At 36.3% G+C, this 13,789-nt stretch overlaps 1 protein-coding gene across 1 annotated transcript in view; it reads left to right on the top strand.

The window, feature by feature from the left end:
- Positions 1–682: 682 nt before the first annotated feature.
- The window catches only part of LOC131685736 (uncharacterized), a 46,117-nt gene continuing 33,010 nt past the window's right edge, over positions 683–13,789 (top strand). The window contains exon 1 of the mRNA XM_058969646.1: positions 683–1,026. The gene's annotated coding sequence lies outside the window, so the exon portion shown is untranslated. The remainder of the gene's footprint in view (positions 1,027–13,789) is intronic.

The raw sequence follows: 13,789 nt of genomic DNA, 5'->3' as shown, positions 1-13,789 counted from the left end.
CCTGATTCAACCTAAAAACCCTCCCAAAACCAATAAAACAATAAAGATGTAAAAAACTGCAATCAGCTGTAGTTTCGCGAGACTCAATCAAACCCTTTCTATTCTACACCCCCTCCAACCAAAGCGCAGCCAACGACGTCGTTGGACGTGATTTCTAAATTTCCACCACGCATCGCCAGCGCACATGGAAGACAGCGTAACCACAATGACAATCCTGCCTACTGCGTGCCGCCTGCTACGGCTCTTGCTGGTGATGCTGCTGACGGTGACGATGACGATGATGACAATTTTGCTATAGTAATATACGACGACGACGGCCACCACAATTGACAATGATGATGTTTCCTGATGATGATGGTTCTATCCTTGTTTCTGCAACCGCTGCCGCATGACAATAATATTCAAACTGTTGAGTTCAGGCTCGGAAGGGTGTGGTGGGGTGGGGTTGGTTCGGGCGCTCGTTTCACATTTTTTGCTTGCCGGCGAGATTTTCCTCTTTCGTCAGCCCTGCGCTGGTGGATGGTGCAGTGGGTGGCGTAGAAATTTGTCGGATTCGGATCCTGGCAATAATAGGGAGCCCGCTGTACGAGTGAGGCAGAAGCTGAGGTATTCAGCGCAGCACTTGCCGTGGCAGGATAGGATGAGAGCTGACGGTTGGTTTGTTGGTTTTTAAGTCTGAGCCGGAGATTCATTTCATTTTAAACTGTGCAACGGAACGGATCGGCGGTGCAAACTTCTGCGGTCTCCGTTGTCGTTGGCAATAGGCGGTACAAGTGTTCCGAGTGTGGTTGGAAAGGATATCGGTACACGTTTCTCACCGTGGTTGAGAGTTGAAAAGGGGGTGGCCAAAGTAAGGACATTCAGTACTGCACTGTGCTCGCAGGAAGAAACAAGTGGTTGTCGGTGAGTGGCTGTACAACGAATACGGTCCGAGAATGGCCAGGCTGGCTGGTAGAGAGTGATTTTTATACGGCGACAAGTGAGAAGCGGCGGGAAATTCGTTTTATTCTATAAACGTTTTAAAAGGTTAGTTAGACTCTTGTATTGAACAAGACGTTAGAAAGAGGTTTTTAAAAATAACTAGCACAGGTTCAAAGTGTTCTGCAATATTGTTTTCCATATTTTTGTATTCTGTCTAATACAAGAAATTATATCTAGAGAAAACACACCTAGAAAAAATAGTGTAAATTTACGTCTCCTGACCCTGACATATACGAGCATCAAAAACGACTTAGTTTTACGTTTGATTTTAATTTTACATGACGTTCAATTTCGTAAATCATGTAATTTTACTCCACATACAGCGTTTGTTCTGAGTGGTAGGAAGTGCAATTTTATGTCATTGCGCATGTAAAGTATATGTTCCATGTAAAATTAAACGGAACACGGTAATGTTACGTCATTTCGTAAATTACGGTTTGTTGAATTGTGTCATGTTTGCAATTACGTCAACGAAAAAATTCAGATTTTTTTGGTGTGAATTTTCAATAGGACGTAAGTAACATTGAGAGCCTCTCTTTGTTTACTTTCTCTTTCGTTTATTACGACGTCACTACAACACTTTGTACTAATTTTCCAGTACATATCGAAAGCCGACGGTTTTTACTACAATATTATGCAAAGAGTAGAGTGGTGTATGTTGAAATGGCCTAGTAATGAACAGAAGAGAAAGACCTCAAAGAGAATCTCTCATTGTTACTTACGCCCTATTGAAAATTTTCTCTAGGTATATCTATTTGTTTGGTTTTTGATGTAAGTGCCAATACCTTTTTATAAGATGTTTGGTAATGCCCAGTGGAAAAACAGATAGAAATATGGATGATTCGAACACAATTCCTGGCATTTCAATCTCCCATATTTAAATTTGTTTTTTTTTCGGTATATGAACAAAATCGGCCCAAAGGCTTGATTCGAACCTTGTAACTACCGTGACTTGTGTGCAGGGTGGCCAGACCTACCGATTTATCGGTAGTCCTACTGATTTTGGTCTTCCCTACCGATTCACAGACGACCAAGGCAAAACTACCGATATTTTGTTATTCCTACCGAAAACTACCGATTTTTATTGATTTTGGACACATCCTACTCACCATTCATCTTTTGGGTTGGATTTGGTCTGAGATCTGTGTTGTCAGTATTTTACAATTCTATGTCAATACTACGTTTTTGGGACAACAACCCGGCCTACCGATTACTACCGATAAACTTTTAGTGATCCTACCGATATTAAGGAATTCTATCTGGCCACCCTGCTTGTGTATTTGGCAGGAGTCCTAAAAGTTGCAGGTTCAAAAGCTGTATCTGAGGCATTCTCAAATAATTCCTCCCGTTTCGCATATCTATATTTCGATCTCTTTTTCCGGTGGGCATTGTCAAAAATCTTAACAACTATAGTGTGTAACAACGTACAAATTGTAAAAAAAAGTATATCCATCTAGTAAGTTTAATTACAAGCTTAGTTAGTTTAAAACACTTCAGTGACAAGTACTTATCGGAATAGCATACCATTTTTCGATTTTTTTTTTCTGTTTCCTGATTTTTAGGAATTAACAAAACCATAAAAACTATCCTGATCTGCTACAGACTCGTAATTATACACTCTGTCAACTCTTAATATTTTTTAATGTAATGCCATTAAATGATCCAAATTTTAATTTAATAGATTGTTTCAATTCTTTATTTTGAGCTATAGTGGCTTACTGTGTTTACAGAACAATTTGAACGAAACCGTATCCGATATTTATAAAATAATGGGTTGTTAGATCCAAGTGCATTCTTGGAGCGATATCAAAAAGCATTTTTAGTAAGTTTCAACTTGTGGATATGATTATACAGATAGAATTGCACCAACCACGATCGGGTTTCTAATCACTATCGACTGTTTTAATGTGTACGGAAATAATGTGTTCCTAAATTTACGAAAAAGTACCATGAATTCTGGAACAATCAAATTTTTACGCTAACAAGACTTAACAGGACCGTAAATAAAAATCATCTGTATTATAATTGATTTCAGTTTTCCTTCCAGAACGCCTACATAAAACTTTTATTTGTGATTTTTTTTTGTTTTTTGTGAACTTTAGTCACGCTATCTGCTATGTCATTACCAAAACGTTTTTCTGTCTGTGAACTAGTTCATAAATTTAATATTATATTAATTATTATATTATATATTAATAAAGCAAATGTTAGTGATATCCATAAATTTTGTCCGAATATATGATGTGTACTTACTGATTCATGATGGATTACATCTTGATCATGATCTGGTTTTCGTGATTAAAAATGCTTTCATATTTTCTCGTAAACAATTTCGCGAAAGTCGGAATATTATTCATGCATCCATTTACGCATCGTGCGCTGGTTCATGATTACGAGTATTTATATTGCCAGTCGTACTCGTGATTTAAAGTTAACAGAATCAGCAAATATGTTTCTACGAATGTGATATAGTTACAATTTTATGCATTTTCACATAAACTATTACACAGAACTAAGTAATATTCATCGGTTCGTGAGCTGGTTCATAATTCCTAGTATATGGTCATGAAATTTTCAACTGTGCTATTTCACAAAATTTGGAACAAAACTCATGGATTCGTTTGTGTTACGTGAACTGTGAACAGTTGTGTGCTGCTGCTAGTGGCCAGCCATAGGTTGATTCGATAAGGTTCAGTGTGATGTCCAAAAAAGATACGAAATCTACGCTGAGTGCAACATTAGTTCACAAATTTATTAGAAACCGCCGATCAATTACGATTTCATGATCCAGTTTATATTGTCACGTAACTTCACGTAGAAATCCGATTTAAGGCTCACAAATAAAATATCACGATAACAAGAAGACAAATTATGTAAATCGTGACAAAGATACTGAAATCATAAATCACATTGCCCTGTCCAAAAAGTCCGAGAGTAAACTCATGAACAAATATCACGATAACGTGCACACAAATTACGACAATCGTGAATAACCACCCGAAATCGTGAACATTGTTGAATTCTCGGCTTTTTAAGCTTGCGGTATATAACAGTTTTATAGATATTATCAAAATATATTTTCATTTGGAGTTCCTTTTATTCAGGAATCTGAAAATGATAGTATTTAGACTATCATTTTTAGATTCCTTTGACAATTCTATTCCAATTTGATGTACTTTAGTCCTATTTTTTGTCTAAAAATATCAGGTTTGCCACGATCGAAAGTCTTCCGTTTTAAAAAAAAGTACAAGTAATGGAAATTTTTTCCACGCTTGTACATATTGTTACGAAATTGTAGTGAACTCATCTTAGATATCTATGCGATTGTACGAATACAGTTAATGACGTGAGTGTTGAAGGTGTGAGTAAAGTTATTTCTTTGATTCCGTGATATGCTGTGGACAATAGAGTAGCAAAAACTTATTTAAAATTTCTGCGACTACTATTCATATATCTCACAAAGGATATGTCTTGATTTCATAAATAATTGTATTTGTTAATTCGGAATTTTAAGTCAACTTTACCAAAACTTTGGCCAAATAGCTGTGTGAGAGTTTGGAGCCACACCAGGGCACAATACACAAGGCAAACGACTTAACAACTACGCTATGCCTGTTCATGTGGTTTTCAACATGAATAACTAGAGTTACTCCCTGTTCCCGCGAGTTAAATCGACCTCGCACATCTGGATTGAATTCCGGATTTTATAAATCTTGAGTATCCCATAGACTTGCTAGATTGTCTGGGAGTCAGGGGTTAGGCACTTCTCCTACCTTATCGTATATGCCCGTATTTGCGGAAAAATGTTCTGCTTTGCTTCGTGCAGCAACGGGTTACGAGCGTGTGTTAGCTTTCTATCGTATTTGCGTTTTCACTAATATCGCTGACTGATGATTTGTTTTTTTTTTTGATAAGTTTACTTGATAATATTTTTTGTTGCGTTAAATTTGTTATTAAATACATTTTTAATCTTTGATCAACCACAAGTGGTAAGTGCTAAAATTTCATCCCAATTATTTACATGATTTGGTTGTTTACTCATCATCAGCGTAGTTGAACAATTAACCCACTTTCGAGACGATTCCCAATCCCAGTAGAAGCATCTACTCCAAATTTGAACCAAATCGGACAAGAATCCTTGAAATTTGTGTGAGATTTCACAATAATATACATTGAGACAACCCACTTGTACGCATTTTTACCACTAGGTGGTATTGAAAACGAAGTAATGCGTGATTAAAGTTTGCACAAGTTCTAGGATTGTCGTACATAATAGAAGTCATTTTTCACTACAAAACTTTAGTTTCACACTAACTTTTCACTAACTGTCTTCTACAAAGTTACAGAACAATAATTTTGCTGTAATTCTTCTGAACGTGTCCATGATATATTCATACTTTCTTTGAAAAGTTGGTGTTCGGTGAAATGTGACACTAAAATTATCAATTCCAAAGATGACTCATATTATGCACTATGATTCTATAAATGTATCCATTTTTTCACAAAATAAAATAAAGTTCATGGAAATCGACCACTGATTTACCACAATGCGTTGTTGGTGTGTCCGGCCATTAGACCATTGGGCCGAATTGGTTATTAGATCGAACAGGTTATTAGGCTGAATAGGTCATGAATCCGAATGATTATTATTCATGAGATTTAAACCATCTGAGCCAGTTTGACACCGAGAACACAAGTAATATTTTGCCTTCATGTGACCTGACTTAATGCGTCTGACATAGCTGCCCGGTAGCAGTTAGCAGCATCAGTAGAAACCATATCGTGTCATGCCGTTTTGTAATGCTTATCATATAATTGCTGTGGTTTTTTGAGAGCTTGAAAAAATCAATTATGAATTTTTCCTTCTTTAAATCATGAGCTGTTTTTTTTTCTTCATTTTTCACAAAGCTGTGATGGCTGCATTTGCCCGACTTATTTACAATTAAAGTCCAAAGAAGTTATAGCGACGTCCGACAGGTGTCCTAGTGATATGGACATTGGGCCGCAGGCAATGAAGCCGAATGTTTCATAACGAAGCTAAAGTTTATCCTACGGACCTTCCAGGGCTTTATGGCTTGAGATAAATTTACATTGCTCTGCTTGATTAAACAAATCTCTTAATGTTTGACAACCTGGAGAATTAACTGTCTTAGGACAGATGATAACTTGTCGTATGTTTGAACCCCAGCCAGGAAGTATTCTCAATGATCAGTAGGATCGCAATACTAACCCAACCAATTATCCAGTATACTAAGAATCTGCTGCGAAATCTGTCGATATAAAAGATTAAGCTTCGCAACGGAATGTACTACCAAGATTTCAATCAGCTGGTAGTGGAAAACACAAGACAGACGGATTAATAATGACATTCCATTAAGTCGCTCGAAAAGCTCTGTTTTTCTTTAAATAACCTGGAGAATAAAAATATGCTGTCGGTATTTTCGAATATATATGTTTTATTCAATTCGTTTATTTGATAAAGCAGGTTTGCGTTAGCTTAAAGGTGCCAATATTGTTTTATTTCACATTTTAAATTACTTTTAAGAGGATTACATATTGATTTTTTAATGAAACTAAGGAGATATTATAGCTATCTTATACATATACACAAGGGGGGTCATTTAGTTTTTATGGCAATATGGTTTGACCTTTTAGCAGGGAGATTATTTAAGCAAATAATTTTTAACTAAGGGGGACAATTTTTATAACTATATTAAAACTAGAAATAACTAGATAGTGTGAATTTTGAATTCATAATGCATGTTGAAATTTCTTATTTAAATATATGTTATTCAAATTGGCTTTGTCTACAACTGTGTCAAATACCAAACGGCATAAATTTGTGCGAATTTATCGCGAAAACTCGGCGACTGTACTATACAAAGATTACGGTTTTTATTCGTTTTCCGTGAGCCCTTTTGTACCGCAACCGTAATATTATGCTTTAGAGGTCTCGCCAAAGCTTACGGGAAACTGTACCGTTATCATTATTTGTTGAATATGTTTACACATACTGAACCTTCGGTTTCTACGCAGCTCTTGTGCGTGCATCCAACTTTGTGCGTGAAAAGCACAAAACCTATAACAAAATTAGTTATGTAATTTGCGATTCGACTTCGTCTCATCAGCATCTGACACTAACTTAGTAACGGGACTATCAATCCTGTCACTAAGCTAGTGTCGAAATCTGACGAGACAAAGTCGAAACGTGAATTCCATAAAGAATTTAGTTTGATGCGGCCTCACAGTATAATCGAGACCAAATCTGCCGTCGGAAGCGGCGGCCCCTCGCAAGCAAAACTGTGATCCACTCGTTGTTCTGGATTACTCACACAAAGAGGGTATGAATTAATTTAAGCCCGCGGAACCGAGCGTTGTCGGAGAGCACGCGACTTGAAGCGATGTGGCGTAGCGACATTTGACATTAAGTTTATTTATTTATTCCATTACGTCAGTAAATATTCAGTGAGAAAGATGACGTAAATATGCGAAACATTATCATTCTAAGTTTAAAAAAAAATCGTGCACACTTCATTAAAAACTGATCATTCGTTTAAATCTTGTTTTCAGTTCCAACCACTCTATCACTCTCTTTGGTCCATTCAGCCTTATGTCCTCCTTCCTAATATCTATTCGTCCTAATGACCATTCTGCCTATTATTGTTCGACCAAGTGACCTTCGGCCTTATGGCTTAATGATCCAGCATCGCCCGATTGATTCAGTCTGTCAATACGCCGGTCGTAATTCAATTAGAGATTTAGTCTTTACTTGTCAACTTACTGTCATCTTCGATAAATAAGTTGTTCTATATGTTTTTGCATGATGCAAGATTTATAACTGAAGGCATCACAAAATACAAAAAGAGCAGTTAAAGCTCAGTAGCTGGAAACAGAACAAACGCATGTTCTGTTTCCAGCTACTGAGCTTTAATTGCTCTTTTTGTATTTTGAACAATTTATGGTTTTGAAATGATCTGTTGATATGCTTTGAGTCGAGCAGATAAAAAATAAATAGGACTGCTTAAATAGATAGAATCATAAGCCACGATAAATAGATAGAATATTTAAGCCAAGATTATTTTAAAAAATGCGGAAAGGCAAACAATGACTGAATGTATTTTAGGCAGAGATGCCAGATTTGCAGACATGTCTGCAAATTCGCAAACTTTTAATTTTAGCTGCAGATTTTTTTGATGACGCAGATATTTGCAGATTTTTTTGTTTGGTTGCAGATATTTGCAGATTTTTTAGTTTCATTGCAGATATTTACAGATTTTTGAATATAAAGGCTTTTGGTTACACTAGCTTTCCTGACATTCTTTGTTCTGCCCATATTTTTAAAATTATTATTGCAGACATTTGAAAAAAGTATCTGGCATCTCTGATTTTAGGTTGCTTGATCTTGAGGCGCCAGTCACAAGGCTCTATTTACGCTAGACGCCTGAGCATTTTACTCAATTTCCTACAATCGGCGAATGCTAGGACTGCCCCAAAGTCGGTGGTCTCTTCCAGGATCTCAGCTTAACATAATTTTAGTTAGTCTAATGGTCAATTCGGCTGAATGACCAATTCGACCTATTAAACCATTTTACCTAAAGATCGCTTTGGCCGAATGGCTTTCGGCCTGATGGCTTTCAGCCTAATGACTCGTTCGTCCCAATGACCAATTCGTCCTAATGGCCTCCGGCCCAACGACATTTGGCCGAACGACATTTAGTCTAATGACCCAGCCCGGCTACTTCACTAAAAGTTTAATAACCTTTTGCAGGCACTTAGCCAGAGGGGGACTAGGGGACTAAAGCCCTCCTCGAAATTTTCCAAAAATAAATTAAAGAAAAACATGTATTTCGGTGACGCTTCACAAATTTGTATTTTTGATTTGAACAAATTAATGAGATAATGATGATGAAGATTGCTATTTCGAACCTCTAAAGACACCGGCCACGATACCTACTCAGTAGTCAATATGCCAAGTGTGACAAAAACGGTTCCTTTCATATTGTGTGACTTGTCGGAAGTACAAAAGTTATTTTAATTCTTGCTGCGATGATCTGTCGAGATGAGAGAGTCGCAGAAGCAGGAAGTGGTGCTCCAGCTAAATACGGAGGTTATTAACTTCCGGTCTTTTCGTATAAGACGCATAGGGGATTCGTAATGTGAAACATTTGCTGAAGGTGAAAATGGAGGTTGCACTGAAGAAAGTTGCTTTTATCGAATTCTACCATGTCAGGCATACAGTATAGCCCAGGCAAAACCAGTAATTTTGCATAATAACTTGATTCATGCGGTTTCTGTGAAGCCACTATAATTAAGATATATGAAGGACGAAAAAATCAATTCTCGGCTTCAAGAACTGATACCACTTACTTGCACTGGGACAATTAAATGATTCATATCACATTTAGAAGGAATGGAATTCATTATAAATCCAGGAAGTAATGCCTCGTATTTCAAATGGTGTTTTTGTGATGAGCTGGACCGACACATTACCTACTACCTCACCCTACACGTACAAAACATAATGCGGTAGTATCACTACACACATTACATCTTTGCATATCCATAGTCTTCAGAATCATTACCTGAACCACCAACAATTGCCAAATGTGTGGCTGCTGGTCAGGTAATATTGACGGTAAAAGCTGCGTTAAGTATCTCAAAAATACCAGCCAGCACTATCATTGAGGAAGTCCACACTCGTGACCCGCAAGAATATGAAACAAGGATGAAATGTTCATGTTCTTGAACATGAACATGGCAGTAATCACGATGATGACATGCAAGTGTACGAGATAGAAATGAACGACCTCCATGACACTGTTGGTTAGAAAAAATATTTCCCAGCCTAGTAAACAGGTATCCGCGCGCAATCGTTAGTCGCTCGCACGAGATCTGTTGGACAACCATTAACGTTTTATCATTTTTATTGTATGCATCATAGAAATATATGAAAGACCCACAGCTCCGTTTGGCTAATGCATTGAACCAAATTGAATAAACAAATTATTTAATAATTTTTTTTTAGAAAAAATCAACACAAAAACTCTTCAAAAATAAAGGGCTCATCGCTAGTGATTGCCAAAACTCAGGTACTAGAAATTGACAAGAATAAAGTTAGTTAACTTATACGTAAATTGAATTGGTATTTTTAACAATCGAACAATAAGCAAGAAAAACATGTAAAAGTAAACAAGCCAAAACGTGATAGAACAGCGGTTTTACTGAGATATTCATATACCCACAAACTATACACACTCGTATGCTACTAACCTCGCTGATATGCAGAAACGTACACAGTGGACGTAGGACTAACTGTCGTGATTTGATCGTTACTTTCCATCGGATGTCAATTGATGCTAAACCACATATTAGTCAATCAATCATAATGAACTTAATGTTGCAACCAGCTGCAGCATTTTAGTCGCTTTCGATGGTTTCCACTCAATGTCTAGGTAAGTTTGAAAACGATGTGACGATACAATGAACAGGCATCACTAGGCTATCACGGAGAGCGACTAACATGTTGTAACTGGTTGAATCCATGAGTCAATAAGTTGGGATTATTGTTTGGATTTCATGTTCTCAGTATTGGACAGTTATAGAATGAAATGAGAGATGATCAAAAATTACGGCGAAAAGTGAGAAAAAATCAATTGAAATCGAAGTGCTCTTGAGACTTCTTCTATCTTTTCAATATAATCAACTCGTGTGCTTTCGAAATTGCATTTTGTTCCTTTAATTTTCGAAAAACGCTTACGTTTTCATTATCCGTAGGACTTTGATGCGTTAGGTGCAACAGCTTTTATTTAAACTGCTTCTCAAATTGTGGTAAAATGTAATCAAACAGATATTACAGCATTGTTCAAGTAGTCGATTATCTTAGGGAAAAATAGAGCAAATTACTTTTATTCAAAAAACAAACCAATTACTGAACAGATTAGTGTTGATATATTTGTTTAACTAAGTTATGAATTGACTTAGAAAGAGTAATAGAAACCGTCATATAAATTTCGCCTAACACCTTAATTACCCTTCCGGAAACGGGAAGTAAGTGCGATGTGTTCTCTTCCATGTGTCGGAAGCAAGAGATGCTGAAATTATTGAGCATATTCATATTTGTAGTTGCTAGTTATTTTGATGGTGTCATCAATGATATATTTAACAAATTTTACGTAAATTGTAAGATAGTAATAATCAGTGCTGATTGATTTTCTTTCGATTTGTAGACAATTTTCTTTAGTAGCTTAAATTCTGGGCAGTTTCTTTTAGTTGATTAAATTATTGAAATATATATTCTAATCCTATTGATCACCAAGAATCTTGCTTGAACGGGGTTCTGATTTGCCTAGCCAGGACAAGCATTGGAAATAGTTTCATTTAAATAGAATATATCTAAAAATTGTGTGAGCATGATGCCATAGAACTGGTGATAGTGGCAAGACACCAGCTCAAGAAAGTGGAAGTTGAACCGTTTCTGCGCATCTACAAATCGCCTGCTAAATCAGAAGATTTAGTGAAAATTTCATCAATTCGATTTAGCGTCTCTTATACCTTGCAATCGTGTAGTTTAGAATACCTTGCATTTTCTAGCTCCGTCAAGGATTGTCATATTCGGTTAGAATACAAATACTTTGAAATCTTGAATATCCGTTGTTGTAACGAGACTAAATTGTAACTCGTAAATAAATTATAAAATCAAATTCAATATCAATAATCCGTCGATGTGCAATAGGCTTTCTTGTGACAAAGAACATGTTTTTAGGATTTTATTTTATATTGTCATATATTTGGAATTATTTTTATAAGGAACTTCTCAAAATTTCATTAGATCAAAATTAAAAATTTAAAGCCCCTTCCGAAACAAAATCCTGGTTATGGGCCTGACCTTTTCTAATGAAGTTGGATCGAATTGTGGCCTTCGATCAAACTATAGACGACAAAAGTATTTTTCATATTCTTAGTTTAAGTGACAATCTGATGTATACACAGTGCCACCTAATGGAGAAAATGTGGGCAAGCAGTCTAGTATTGTTGTTGTAACCGAAACCCTAACATTAAATTAACCCAAAATCTGAGATTCACCAATTTAATTGGCAAAGCAATCGCTATTAATCGCAAAGTCAAACAGCTGTCTTCTTTTGACACTAAACTGGTGCCAATTAGCTCAAATTTGGAAGAGTGATCAAAGAATACGAGTTTAGTTAATACATTTAGAGTTGAGATAGGCAAACACTACCATTAACTGATTTAAGATAAATTTTTTCCTAATCACATTCCATCAGAAATAATAAATTCGCTCAAAAACCAACAAATTATGTCCTCACCCACTCCCCATCGGCCAATATTCTATTACCCGCCTTGCATCAGCAATCTAATCGCGTAAAAAATACAGACGGGGCCCATCACAGCGACTGACATTGATTTATATGAGAACACTGACATCGATATCATTCTAATAGATGGGGTTAACATGTGTGTTATCGCTCATACGTGTGCTCTCCCCCTTTGGATTTCCACCGCCGCCAACTAACGACTGAATTTTCTCTTGTCTGGATTCGAGCCGACTGATTTTTCGGTGCACCCTTTTGAGCATAATTTGTATCACATTTGTAGGCAAGATGAACAGATTGTAGAGGTAGTGGCAAGATTTACATAGAGAAATTGAAATTGGTAAAATTGGTATTAATACTGCCATGTAACCAATGGGTCACAATTCGTAGCCGTGTATTTAAAATCTGGATTTGGAAATGTAAATAAGCTTAGAATATCTCAAAATAGGCTAGGAAAACTGACACTCCACGATCCTCGCAGCTGTTTTCATGGTTGAGTTTTTCATTGACATTTGTGATTCAATACAAATGATTGGGAATGTGTTTCAATTACACTATTATCACATTAAGCTAAAAGTGTGACAATAGAACTACACGAAGACACTGTTATTGTATTTATTTCTTATCAGTATTGTCCCAAGCCGACAAAAATCAAAGGTGAAATTGAACTTGATTTATAAACGCATTGCATAACGATACGAAAAAGCATTATGTAACATGAAATTTTGAAATGGTATTGAAGAAGAATCTTCATTGACTGCCGGAGAACAGAGTTCCGATAACACAAACCGGATAGCTTGTTACGAAGCGTACCTCACTTCTAAGTGAATGAATCGTAGTAACAACGAATATGCAACACTTGCATGCTATTACTGATTTCGTTTTTTGGTCAGAGCCGCTGCTGTTATGTTTAATAAAATTACTATGTTTGATAAGTTGAAATTAGTTGATGCATGTAGTTAAAGAAGGTTTTTTTTTTTCATTTCATGACCCTATTTGGTAACCTCGAAACCATAGGGGAGAGTGGGTTCACTTGATCCCACTTTTGTTTTTTTCTTCTCATAACTTTTGAATGAAATACGAATTTTAATTGCAAAATTCGCCATCTTGTTGTCAATTCGAATTGCTATGAATAATGTGTAAATCATAATACTATGTCCTGTCAGTAATATGAATAGTTTTGAAAATCATGCCAAAACGAGGTTTTTGTAAAAACGGTGGTAACTTGATCCCCCGTCTACTAGGACTAAAGAAACAAAGCCCACTAAGACCTATAGATACGAAAGTTCAGCTAACCACCTATTCTGACAAATTAAATAATAAGACTACCTTTTTAGATGCACGACAAGCTTTAACCACAGTAGAAAGTCAAGACAAATATTTGCGGTAAATCAGTGCTGTTTAACTGGCTTTTTCAACCTTCAATAACTTATACCATGACTTCATAACTCTCCGAGCTCTCGATCGAAGCAGTTCGT

The sequence above is a fragment of the Topomyia yanbarensis genome, chromosome 2, assembly GCF_030247195.1.
Source record: "Topomyia yanbarensis strain Yona2022 chromosome 2, ASM3024719v1, whole genome shotgun sequence".
NCBI lineage: Eukaryota > Metazoa > Arthropoda > Insecta > Diptera > Culicidae > Topomyia > Topomyia yanbarensis.
Note: the sequence above shows the minus strand (reverse complement) of the source record. Positions and strands in the feature narration are given on the sequence as shown.